This window comes from Salmo salar, chromosome ssa08 (assembly GCF_905237065.1).
Source record: "Salmo salar chromosome ssa08, Ssal_v3.1, whole genome shotgun sequence".
Classification (NCBI taxonomy): Eukaryota; Metazoa; Chordata; class Actinopteri; order Salmoniformes; family Salmonidae; genus Salmo; species Salmo salar.
Genome location: NC_059449.1, coordinates 12,475,595 through 12,488,141, shown reverse-complemented (window position 1 = coordinate 12,488,141; position 12,547 = coordinate 12,475,595). Strand labels below are relative to the sequence as shown.

Here is a 12,547-nt window from a genome sequence, read left to right as displayed (position 1 = left end):
GATCCGCTTGGTTGGGAACAATGAATGGTTGAAAGCAGAAGTCATACCAGTCGGGGTCTGACAAAGCTGCCAGTATGTCTAAGCCAATAATCCTATTGGTTCGTTTAGTTTTACACTTGTTTTACACTTGTGTCAGTGTAAGAAAAAAGAAGAAGTTAACGATTATGCACTCTTTACACTGCCCATATTCAGCTCTGAAACTTGGTCTTTGCTCCTATGCTGTTGAGGACTATTTGCCGAGTCAGTCAAAATGAGAGAAACGGGAGAAGCTTATAGCCAGTTGCCTTATAGCGTGATAATGTTGGGGACCTGGACCCTGTATGGACCCCCAATACAGAGGTGGGCCGTTCCGTTTGGGCCCTAATGATTGTGTGGCACAGCCCACCCAGGGAAACAAAGGGGGGAGATTATCCAGCCCTGCTGCAATTAGCAACGTCGATAACACGAAAGCGCTCAACTCCACATCAATAATAGGATTATGCTAATATTGCTAATCATCTGATCACTCATCTGACGCCTGATGTTAGACATGCCACAGTGCACCGACAACAGCCACATAGCACAGGTTGACTTTTCAGGATCCGGGAACAAAAATCAAATGATATGCAGAAGTGAATGTGCATTTCTTGGATGAAAAGAATCTCAAATTGACAAATGACACTACTTCAGGAGGCTGGCCGACAGAAACACACACATCCATCAGATTGGGTTTCAGATCATACACCATTCTCTTGCCAGAATGTCAAACACCGGAGAGAAGAAACCATAAATCAGCTGGGTGATGATCTGCTCTACAGCTCATCAGAAATGACCTGATTAGTAGTGCTGCTCTACACTGACGTCTACCACCCCACAGAGATGAAAGGAAAGAGCAGATAAAAGTGGCCATGCAACAAACTGGCGGCTGAGGCTCTGTGATGCTGTGATCTAAGGGAGATCCTGAACAGTGGGCGGCCTGGCATCTCGATATGAACTCCGAGACTAGCAAGTGCGCTTCAACGTCAATTCACAAGACAACAATCAACAGAGCTAGAGTTCTAGACGTAGACCTGCTTTTAAATTAGTATACGAGGTGAGGTGTAACACTACTTAAAAAAGACAATGTAGCACCTATTTCTCAATGCCAAAAACACAAACAGCAGTAAGACCAGATGGGGTGTAAAAACGGGAAGGAAGGAGAGGAAATAATTAACTTTATTTAATCTGCTGCTAGCTAATACATTTCCACTCAAACAACATTTTTTCCACATAATTTCTGAAATTCGATTTTTATTCTATAAAAGATTGTAATTGTGTCAATATGTTGTGAATATTGTACAAAAATCCTCACAGCCATTTTCCAAATAAAAATGTTTAGTGCCACTTACAGTAGGCTACATGTGCCTCCACCGTGTACAGTAGGCTACATGTGCCTCCACCGTGTACAGTAGGCTACAGGCAATATGTGCCTCCACCGTGTACAGTAGGCTACAGGCTACATGTGCCTCCACCGTGTACAGTAGGCTACAGGCTACATGTGCCTCCACCGTGTACAGTAGGCTACAGGCAATATGTGCCTCCACCGTGTACAGTAGAAATTACAAATTTGCTTTCGGGGCTTTCCTGCAGTCTTAATGGTTTTTATACACAGGGACCATGAATTGTAAAATAAGAAATAATTGTTCCAGTGAGAACCAATGTATACTAGTTAATACACAGCACCTACTAAAAAAATAGGTGCATTATCTGCTACCTGGACAAAAAAAAAGAATCATCTTTTTTTTTGTACAATAGGCAGAAATCACTTCCTGGTTGCAAAAATTGTGTTTGCCTGATTTCAGTTTGAGACCAAACAAGCAATGAAGTGTAGAGCATCAGTGTACCAAAAACAAGGCTTGGGAAGTACACCGTATAATCTGGAAATAGCCACGGGATGGTTTTTCAATAAATGTTAAAGCCACTTAAGTAAATACTTGCAGTCAACATGTGCAATATGTTAGGGGATAAAGAAGATCGCGTTCATTTGACATTATGAAGCTTACCGTAGTTCCCCAGAACAGTTTAGCTAGTCACCGGTTTGTTTGTAAATGGTACAACACGAGAAAGCGAGAGCAGGCGAGTCCAGCTGTGACAGGGTCGTGTTTTATATTGAAAGTCAGTGTTTTTTTTGCTTCAATAGGAATTATCAGGGATGTGCAACTATGGTTTTCCTTCACAGAAAACACACATTTGGCAGAAAATAGCTTTGTTTTCATCAGATGACAACAGAAGCGCAACGCTATTTGGCTGACACACACACACACACCTAAATGAGCTTACAATGAAAACCAAGGTCTTTTTGTAAAACAATGTATGGACATTATATTTCTAATGTTTATCAGAAAGAATGTAGCCAGCTACATTTCCTAATGTTTTGCTCGAAGTTTCATTTTCCCGGAGAAAAGTAGGCTGGCTACACCAAGAAAAGTACCGGAGAAAAGTTGGTAGCTGACTTGGCTAGTTAAATAAAAGGTTAAATAAAAAATAAACCTACACAGTCAGAGCGATGTCTACTGATAGCTGATACCGAGCAGAATTTAGAATAAATAACACTTTAGATCTGCGTTTACAAAATGAAGAAAGACATTTCTTATTCGTGCCCCCCCCCAGAGTGAAAAACTGAGAAATCTGCTTTAACACGACCACTAACTTTAACTTGCTAGTTAACTAAGTAAGTGGCTGAATTGTGTTAACTTTGACGTGTTTGAGAAGTCAAAGCCCTTCGGATAAGTTCTGTTAATTTCCTTGCATTTTTTTCCCTCCTCTCTGTCTCGACAGAGCAGCTCGATAGAATCTCTCACTTGTAAATGTCGAAGACAGGCAATCCAGCTCAAAAGTTCAACATATACTGACCAAAAATATCAACGCAACATGTAAAGTGTTGGTCCCATGTTTCATGAGCTGAAATAAAATATCCCAGAAATATTCCATACACGCAAAAAGCGTATTTCTCTCAAAAGTTGTGCACAAATGTGTTACATCCCTGTTAGCAAGCATTTATCCTTTGCCACGATAATCCATCCACCTGACAGGTGTGGCATATGAAGAAGCTGATTAAATAGCATGAATATCACACATGTGCACCTTGTGCTGGGGACAATAAAAGGCCATTCTAAAATGTGCAGTTGTGTCACACAACGTCACAGATATCTCAAGTTTTGAGGGAGTCTGCAATTGGCATGCTGACTGAAGGAATGTCCACCAGAGCTGTTGCCAGAGAGTTGAATGTTCATTTCTCTACCATAAACCGCCTCCATTTTACATAATTTGTCTGTACTTCCAACCAGCCTCAACCGCAGACCACGTGTAACCACGCCAAGTCACATCTGGCTTCTTCACCTGCGGGATGGTCTGAGACCAGCCACCAGGACAGCTGATGAAGCAGAAGTATTTTTGTCTGTAATAAAAGCCCTTTTGTGGGAAAAAAGTCATTCTGATTGGCTGGGCCTGGCTCCCCAGTCATGTGAAAAACCATAGATTAGGACCTAATTAATTTATTTCAATTGAGTGATTTCCTTATATGAACTCTATCTCAGTAAAACCGTTGAAATTGTTGTGTTTAAATTTTTGTTCAGTAGATATAACTTTGAGCTGGATTTCCCGTCTTTGGAATGAGTTTATTTTTGTTTGCACTCGTTAGCATATTTAGCTAGCAGCCACCATGGAAATTCACTATTACTTGTGCTAATTTCGTTAGTATGTGCCAATGGGCATTTTTGGCAACCCCTTGTGTACCAGGCCGGTAATAAAATGACGGAATGACGGTATAGAAATCTGGATACCGCCACAACCTTATATAAAAACCCTGTTTTAAAATGTATGAAATGTATGCATTCACTACTGTAAGTCGCTCTGGATAAGAGCGTCTGCTAAATGACTAAAATGTAAATGTAAATATATTTTCACCCCAAATATGGTATTTTCCGCTGGTGTACAAAACCGAAAGTAAAATGAGAAAAATCTGACGTAAAGAATGGGAAGCATAGACAAAGGTGGCTGTAAAACTAAATTAACAGGAGGAAGTTGATTTATTCAAACGGAAGGTGGACCCAGCAAAGGATTCATTGGTAGGCCTTACACTCATAAACAATACAGGTAGGTGTGTGTACACTGGTATCCAACTGTACATGCATGGTTTAGCTGTGCTTATGAAAAAGTCATAAACCATTTAGGCTACACAGCAATATAGTCAATGGGAAGTAGCTAAATTCTCTCACACTAGCCAGAATAGTGAGGAAGTCCAATATAGGGAATATGGTGCCATTTGGGACCAATACTTGATGTAGTTAGTTGGGCAAAGCCATGCTAGCCTACACAGATAATGTGTTTACAGAGATGCCTGTGGAATACAAAGTGTGTTGAAAAGAATGCAGCCGTGACACAAGGTGCTATACCCCAGAGGAAATTATGGGGGAAATTGAGAGGCAAGAAGAACCTGCTACCATGGCAACAGTGATAAGGCAACTGCCGTCATCTGTTGGAGCTTTGTTTGTCCATCCTTCTGATGCAAATGAATTAAAAGGAAACCAAATAACCAAAACATGGGCTACTTACAACGGGCTCAGATTGATACCTATACCATCTGCGTGTGCCAAATCAAAATGCCACAAAAGAAAGCATATAGGCCTAAGAGGTGAAACGGACCATTCAGTGGCTGTAGAAGGCAAACGTGTTGGAGTGCTGTGTTGGACAACAGTGTTTAGCCTGTGTGTCTGTCAGTGCAAAGGGGTGGCTATATAGACAATGGCATGAAGTAATCTTCACAGAACAGGTTTGCGAGCGGCGCCGAGATAAGACAGACACAGCCAGCATAGCAACCCCCATTATGGGGAAACAGAAAAACACAGCACTACTCCTTCCAATGAGACTAAATGGCTTCTCATCCCCTGGTTCCTCTAACAGAGTTAAAACGCTGCATGAGGTGACTGCCAGCCAGCCGAGGGGAACCGTCACTGTAGACAAACGGCTGGGGACACACACGCCTTATTACCTGGGCTGTAGGCAGCTGGAAACAATGGAACACTAATGTTGCCTAAAGGGGGGAGGGAAACCGTAACTAAAGACGGGAAGAGCAGAGTTAGCAAAAGGGGGAAAAGAACAGGTACAAGTCAGTCTTTCCCACTAGATGACGAAGACATACCCCAGACCTGCCGGGGGGGGGGGGCTCAGTGGTACAGTATGTTATTCTTGAGTGCTGCAGAGCCTCCCTCTTTGAAGTGCTGAGGCCACAGACTGCCAGCCAGAGGAAGTAGGATTGGGGGGGGTGAAACAATGCAGGGGTGACAAAGGGAGAGCATGGGTAGAACTACTAGGACAACATCAAGGAAATTCTCACATCTATATATAACCCTAGGAGAGTGTCAAACACTAAACGTAATCATCCATCTCATTAACCTGCTAATTTTTATTAATGGAAGCCTCATTAAGACCAGTGTCTGTTTGCAAATGGTGCCATGAGGACAAATATTTCATCAACAAAAATATATTACAAGACAGCTATAAATACATAAGAGGTTATTACAAGTTATAATTGTCAATTGAAACAACTGCACACTTCTTACCAAAACATTGCATTCTAGCTATGCTGGACAGAGGTTCGCATTAACTTCCCCTCTTTGAAGACCTGAATGCTTCCCTAAGATAAGGAGTACACTGCATGAAGTTGTGTTCTCCCACCACTGCGACATGCCATTGCAAAATGGGATGACAACTATGTTGTTTGCTGTATCGGTCGGAAAAACTTGATGGCGTTGGCTTGCCTTGTCGTTCTGCAGGCTGGCTTTCCTTGTAGTGGAAAGGGGAGTAATCTGGAAAGCAGATGGTTGCCATACATTAGAGGAAGTCTGGCTGCACTGAGGGAAGGCGTGAGCAGGGTGTTGGGGGGGGGGGTAAGAGTAATACATTATTGAGAGAGAGAGAGAGAGAGGGGTACATAGTGATGTTTTTACTGACTTTGTCGTCCTCTCTATCTACTGCTGGACTGGACTCTCCCTAGAGGATTATCCTCCCTAATAGACCTTAAGGCACTTTGATCTGCCCATCTCTACCTGCATAGCCTGCAACACACACACACACGGGCTAGGCCAGATATTGGCCAGCAGCCTGTCACTGCTGGTCGACCCGTTCGCAGGTCCTCAATAACACTGCTGCAGGGGGGTAGCCACATAGCAGCACAATACGCCTGCAGCATTGCAGGAGCGTATGAACTACGCGATGTCACTGACCCCGCCGTGTTACTGTGTGTTATATCACCCAGCAGGCTCGTCGGCCGGCTCGTCGGCCGGCTCGCCTTCACTAGGGTATAATTAAGTTACCCCTCCTTGAGACTATAGAAGAGAGAGTGAGTGCGAGTGTCCACGGTCAATGACTGAGAAGAGGCCTGCTGTGCCTCACACTGCGAAACATTCTCATCAGGTGAGATCCGACCAAGGCCTTTCCGGTCTCCGCTTAGAATTTTGATAAGCAGTAAATAATTCATGGTCCTCGGGGAGGGGAATGTGGGGCAGAGCAACCATGATTTAAAAAACTTTTTTTAAGTGTTCCAAATGGCACCCTATTCCCGATATAGTGCACTACTTTTGACAAAGGCCCACTGCACTATACACCCTTTGGAACGCAACAGCCACTTATTACAGGATCTCTGTGACATTTCTGAGGATGTGAAACGGCGTCGGCATTCCTCTCCGTTTACATTTTTCATGGTATGTTTCAAGATCTATAATGTCGTTGTTTCGACGTTACATCACATCAATATAAGAGCTAGTCTAGACCTGTGTAGTAAGAGTGAGCGTTTTTCTCAAGCCCTCTATCACATTATGTAAGATTTGGCTTTGTCCTTTAGTTTGGGGAAATTTGTGCAACTGAGCTTCAACAGTACAAAATAATAATACCGTTCTAACACCCCCAACAGTATTTCATAAGAGCAAAGACCCAAACAAAAAGCCTTCAAGTTTTGGAGTTCAGGAGTTAATCATCAGAGCAAACCATGTTGTGGAGCTCGCTGTGGGGCCCAGGCTTCCTGCAGTAGAGGAGGGTGGGAGGCCTGCTGTCTCTGACCAGGGCTGAGCTTGTCAGGGAGGCCTCTCCATTCACAAAGACAGGCGTTTCTATGTGAACAGGCCCTCTGCTGGGGGGTCTTCCTTTCATGGGGGTATCGTCCTGCTCCCTCCTCAGCCTCAGAAAGAGGGGTGGTGGGGATTGCTTTTAAGGACAGGGGCTGGGGTGAGAAGGGTGAGGAATGGGGGAGAGTGTAATTGTGCACCACCAAGACAGTCACAGACACTGATAGCACCATGAGAGACATGAAGGGGCTGCCTGCTTCGCTTAAACAATCAGCGGTGCTCCAAGCTCAAGAGTGCAGGTCGGGAGGGAAGTGCACTCAGGAACAGAGAGACATCCCAGAGATCAACTGACAGGAAAAGAAGAGCAAGGGGGCATAGAAGGCACCACATCAGGATGAGCCTGGTCTGGGCTAGGTCTGTTCCCAATGATAAGAGGGCCAACTTCCTGTCCGAAAGATCCCAGGAAGGGACATCCATGCATAGAAATAGAGCACCTAGAACAGACATTGTGTGTTCTACCCACGAGTGTTGCAGTCAAAGAAGGATCATGGCATAGAAATAAGTATTAGAACAGGAATCAAGTGTACCCATGTGTTCTATCCCATCACATTGACGCGGTCAGGCGTTTCCTGTTCTTGTAATTCTATTTCTATGGGGATGGGGACAGTGCAGCTGTTTTGAGACAGACTGCAGAGTGAAAATGTTCAATGCCAATGAGAAGCGCAGAGGACAAAAAGAAAAACCTCAGCACTGCCGGCCGGCAAGACAATGCCATGGTTTCCCTTTCACCCCATTTCAGAGGTCCATTGAATTAGACTGCCAACGCTCTTGTGGAGGTAATCCTTTTAGATAACTTTAAGAGAGGCAAAACAACGCTTAGACAGCGAAATGTGGGAATAGGAAAAGAGAAATTTCTTTCTTTATAAAATGGGGTTGGTGGAAGGCGGAGGGTTTTTCCATTCAACACATCTCAAGCGTCGATGTCTAGCTAGCTACCACGGCCCTCTTCAAATATGGACCCACATTTTGGCTGAGTAGGATTTTCTACAGCCCAAGTATTGCTTTCTTTCATTAGAAATAGAAGCTGAATGTGTCAACGAAGAACAATGAATAAATTATTTGGATTCACTTTGATGTTAGTGGGCCAATTCCAGATGCCTCTGCAATGGGCGGAAAAGAAAATCTTTAAGGAATCAAATAAATATTTCCAGTGAAACGATGGAAAAATACTCCTAGAATTTGTGGTTTTTATTGCTTTGTTTAAAGTTCTGGCAGGAGGCTCCATTTATACTGGACAAAAATATAAAACACAACATGTAAAGTGTGGGTCAAGTTTCATGAGCTGAAATAAAAAGAACCCAGAAATGTTCCATACGCACAAAAAGCTTATTTCTCTCAAATTCTGTGCACAAATTTGTTTACATCCCTGTTCGCGAGCATTTCTCCTTTGCCCAGATAATCCTTCCACCTGACAGGTGTGGCATATCAAGAAGCTGATTAAACAGCATGATCATTCCACACCTTGTGCTGGGGACAATAAAAAGGCCATTCTAAAATGTGAAGTTTTATCACAAAACACAATGCCACAGATGTCTCAAGTTGAGGGAGTGTGCAATTGGCATGCTGACTGCAAGAATGTCCACCAGAGCTGTTGCCAGAGAATTTAATGTTAATTTCTCTACCATAAGCCGCCTCCTACGTCGTTTTAGAGAATTGTTTTAACCAAGCCAGTCCCTCCACATCCGGCTTCTTTACCTGAGACCAGCCACATGGGCAGCTGAAACTGAGGAGTATGAGTACACACACACACACACACACACACACAATAAAGCCCTTTTGTGGGAAACTCGTTCTGATTGGCTGGGCCTGGCTTGCCAACAGGAGCGCTTGGTTCCCAAGTGGGTGAGCCTATTCCCTTCCCATGCCCAGTCATGTGAAATCCATAAAATATTTAAATTGACTGATTCCCTTATATGAACTGCAACTCAGTAAAATCATTGAAATTGTTGCATGTTGCGTTTTTTTGTTGTTGTTCCGTATAGTTTTTGGCATGCATGGTTCTCTGGGGTGGAGTCATCTTATGAAATTATATTTGCCCTGAAATTAATAACTCCTCTAGAAAGCCACAGGGAAAGATGATAGTGCACAAGCCATTTCAAATGTAAAAATCATACTATATCTACAAGTATGCCATCTCCTTATCAAATGGGATTCACCACAGTGGTCAGAAAGAACCCAGAATACTCTTCATAGAAAATTCCTTTAAAAAATAAATGGAGTGTTCTATCAGTTGTAATCATCCTGAGATGTATCTATCAGAATCACCCCCTCCTCCCCCAGTCCCTTGACTCACTGTGTCCCATACATAGGCTGGTATTCACACCACAAGCCCACATCAAAGCACAGGCTGCCATGCTAGGAGACTCCTCAGTGATCCCAGCCCTAGAAAGGCATGCATGGCAGGGCTCTGAATTATTTACATGGTCCTTCTCGCTCACCACCGCAGATAGGGCGCTGCATGATGCCATTCACAATGGGACAGAGAAAAAAGGTCGCCTGGGCCCTACTGTGGAAAGGATGATGCTCCTGCTCCAACTTTAATGACGCCATGTTTTAAAAATGGAGAAGAGGTGGAGGGGAGAAAATAACATTCCACCTTGATCCTGTAATGTCTTAGGTCTGAGAGGAAGTCATCGTGGCAGGCAGGGTCGCCTGGCTAAGGTTAAAAGAGGGGGTAGCCTATTCCGTTTGTTGGAGGCGACTTTTCCAAGACACACAGGAGACCGGCCTACAGTATGAAGGACACCCCGGGGTCGCCTCTGTCAGTTCAATGGTCGGCTTGGAGCAGTCATAAGAGCCAGCTGGTCTTCTTGATTAGCGAGACCCCTCTGACATGCGTTTATCAGAAAGTCGGCTTTCAGAAAGTCTGCCTTCACTCGGAAATTGGAGTGAAGTAGTCAGACGAACGTCCTTTCCACTCGGCAAGGCCCCATGGTCCCAGTCACGCATACATAAAACGACACCTGCACATCAAGAGGACAGAGATGCACGGCTACACCTTTTGCCAAGCCCCCTTTCATCTCCCCGGTGTTGTGGCAACATCTACTTCAAAGCCAGGGAGTGACACTGTGCCGTGGATGAGAATGCTTTTAGCAGAGCCCAGGGGTCAGTATCCTACCGCCTGAAACAGCCATGGGTGACTGAGAGAATGTGGATAAGGCACACCTCACAGTAAGACAAAACCATTAGAGCAAGGTAACATTCTATAGGCCCCTGCTTCCAGCAAATGTTCTCTAGCCCATAGTCCCAGAAGTCAGTCAGCACGAGACAAATCCATTAGACGTAGGAAGCATTCTATAATGCAAAAACAAGACTGCAGTCCAAGGATGGATCTGTTACCTACTGAAACCAACCTGTTCTCCACACAAGCAAGAGAAACATTAGCTACATCCTCCATTTACAAAGATAAAATAAAAAGGGAGACCCACGAATGTCTATGAAGATCCATGAATGCTCTCTATCAAATGTTTTCACTGACCTTATTCTGGAAAGCTGTGAGTGGAGAAAATCCCTCAGTGTGAGAGGTAGGAAACAGAAAATAGCTATTACAGCTCATAATCCAGTAGGAATATAGTTCTCGAAAGCCATGTCAAGTCCCTAAATCATTTTGACAAAAGACATTAATGCATAAACCCATCAATTCCACCCTTGACCTGAACCAAAGTCCTTTGAGAACCTGAAGAATGCCATTGTGTGGCTAACACACAGGCCTAAATTAAATGTGACACGTCTTGTGACAATGGCCTCTCCCTCACTGAAGCCCCCCTCTAGCATTACCAGAAGAACGGCCCTATAGCTTTGCCCAAGGAGGTTCCACTTCCGTCAAACAGTTACAGTTTCATTGAGAGACCAACTTAAACAGCAAGGCACATTCTTTCCACCTGAATCTGCCCAATACGTCACTCTGCAAACACTGCAGCTACCTCAAACTTAGATTGTATATCATATTTTAACCTGTAGGAGCCAGACACGTATCATAAAGGATTATAAGAACCGTCAAACCACCACTGTTCTGCCGCCTGGTCCTCAGCCGTCAAAACAGCTTTTCAATCCCTGCAGATTGTAGCTCAGGAAAACAAGAAGGCTCTTTGCTGTGGGCTCCAAAGAAAACACACTGTTACAGGGGTCAGGTCGATCTCAAGCTACCGTAGCTCGCAGCCCACCTATGAATAGCTCGCAAATAATTCTGAAAGTAAATTAAAATCTGGACATGTTCCACTGCAAAACTGTCCAAGAAACCTCACAAGTATCAGACACCGCAAGCTCCAAGCTACTATCTAATCATCGCAACATTATCCCAGCCCTGGTTAGTCAAACCTAATACATTTTTGCCAATTAATTTCCAGCAATATTGTCCGTCTGTCTGGTGCGCGTTTGTCTATCACTCCATGTTTAGCCAGTTGATGTGATAACCGTCTTGTGGCTTGACAGAAATACTTTAACCAAAATCTTCAATTAAATGTTAACTGAAAAGTAAGCTTAGCTGGCAGAAGTCTATCAAGAGTGAGTATATCCTTTATTAGGGATGTATGATATATTGGTGAACATATCGGAATCGGACGATATTAGCTAAAAATGCCAACATCGATGTCGCCCGATGTCTAGTTTAACGCCGATGTGCAAAACCGATGTCATAGCTGAAGTGCATTCCTAGATAACGTAGGTACATGACGTAATGACACCACATAAAATTTTGCACAACACGTGCAACACAGCATTCCTAACCTAGCCCACAATGTCTGCTATGTGGATCGAGCAGTCAACAAGTCGAGCAGTCATTTGAAAGAGCAAGAAAATTTCAGCGAGACAACAACTCAAAAAGGCGAAATCCATTAAAGCCAAGATAACGGAATTAATTTCCCTTGAAAATCAACCAATCTCTGACGTGGGTGATGTTGGCTTTCGCCAACTGGTCGAGCATCAGTACACACTACTAAGTGCGCTATTTTTCAGATGTTGCCCTATCGGAGTTACACTAATAGCGTTACTGCTATTAGGTTCATGACATACATACTATGGAACGCCGGTTGGGTCTTGCGTGTCAAAAAAGATAGTAGCACTGTCAAAGCTGTAGAAAAGTCTGCAAACAAGCAAACAACGAACGATGTGCTTACAATACCGCTTTGGTAATAAAGCATAATTTGTTCGACCGCAACTTCTGGGGTAGCTAGCTTTAGCTAGGTATCTAGCTAGCACCAATACACCAGCCTGAAAACAATGACCAGTAGAAACTACAGTCATTTTCATTGTTCTTAGCAATGATTTAGGAATCCTTGTAAGTAAGTATTAACTAGGTAGCCACTTGCTGTTTGCCTATAGAAATTGAACTTCAGATCATGAAAATAAATAGCTAGGCAGCTACTTAACCCTGTTGCCCAAAGCTAACGTTATAAGCAGCCAGCTAGTTT

At 43.7% G+C, this 12,547-nt stretch overlaps 1 protein-coding gene across 3 annotated transcripts in view; it reads right to left on the bottom strand.

The window, feature by feature from the left end:
- Positions 1-12,547, bottom strand: part of LOC106610174 (F-box/WD repeat-containing protein 7) — a 204,611-nt gene that overhangs the window by 183,507 nt on the left and 8,557 nt on the right. The gene's annotated exons all lie outside the window — the stretch shown is intronic.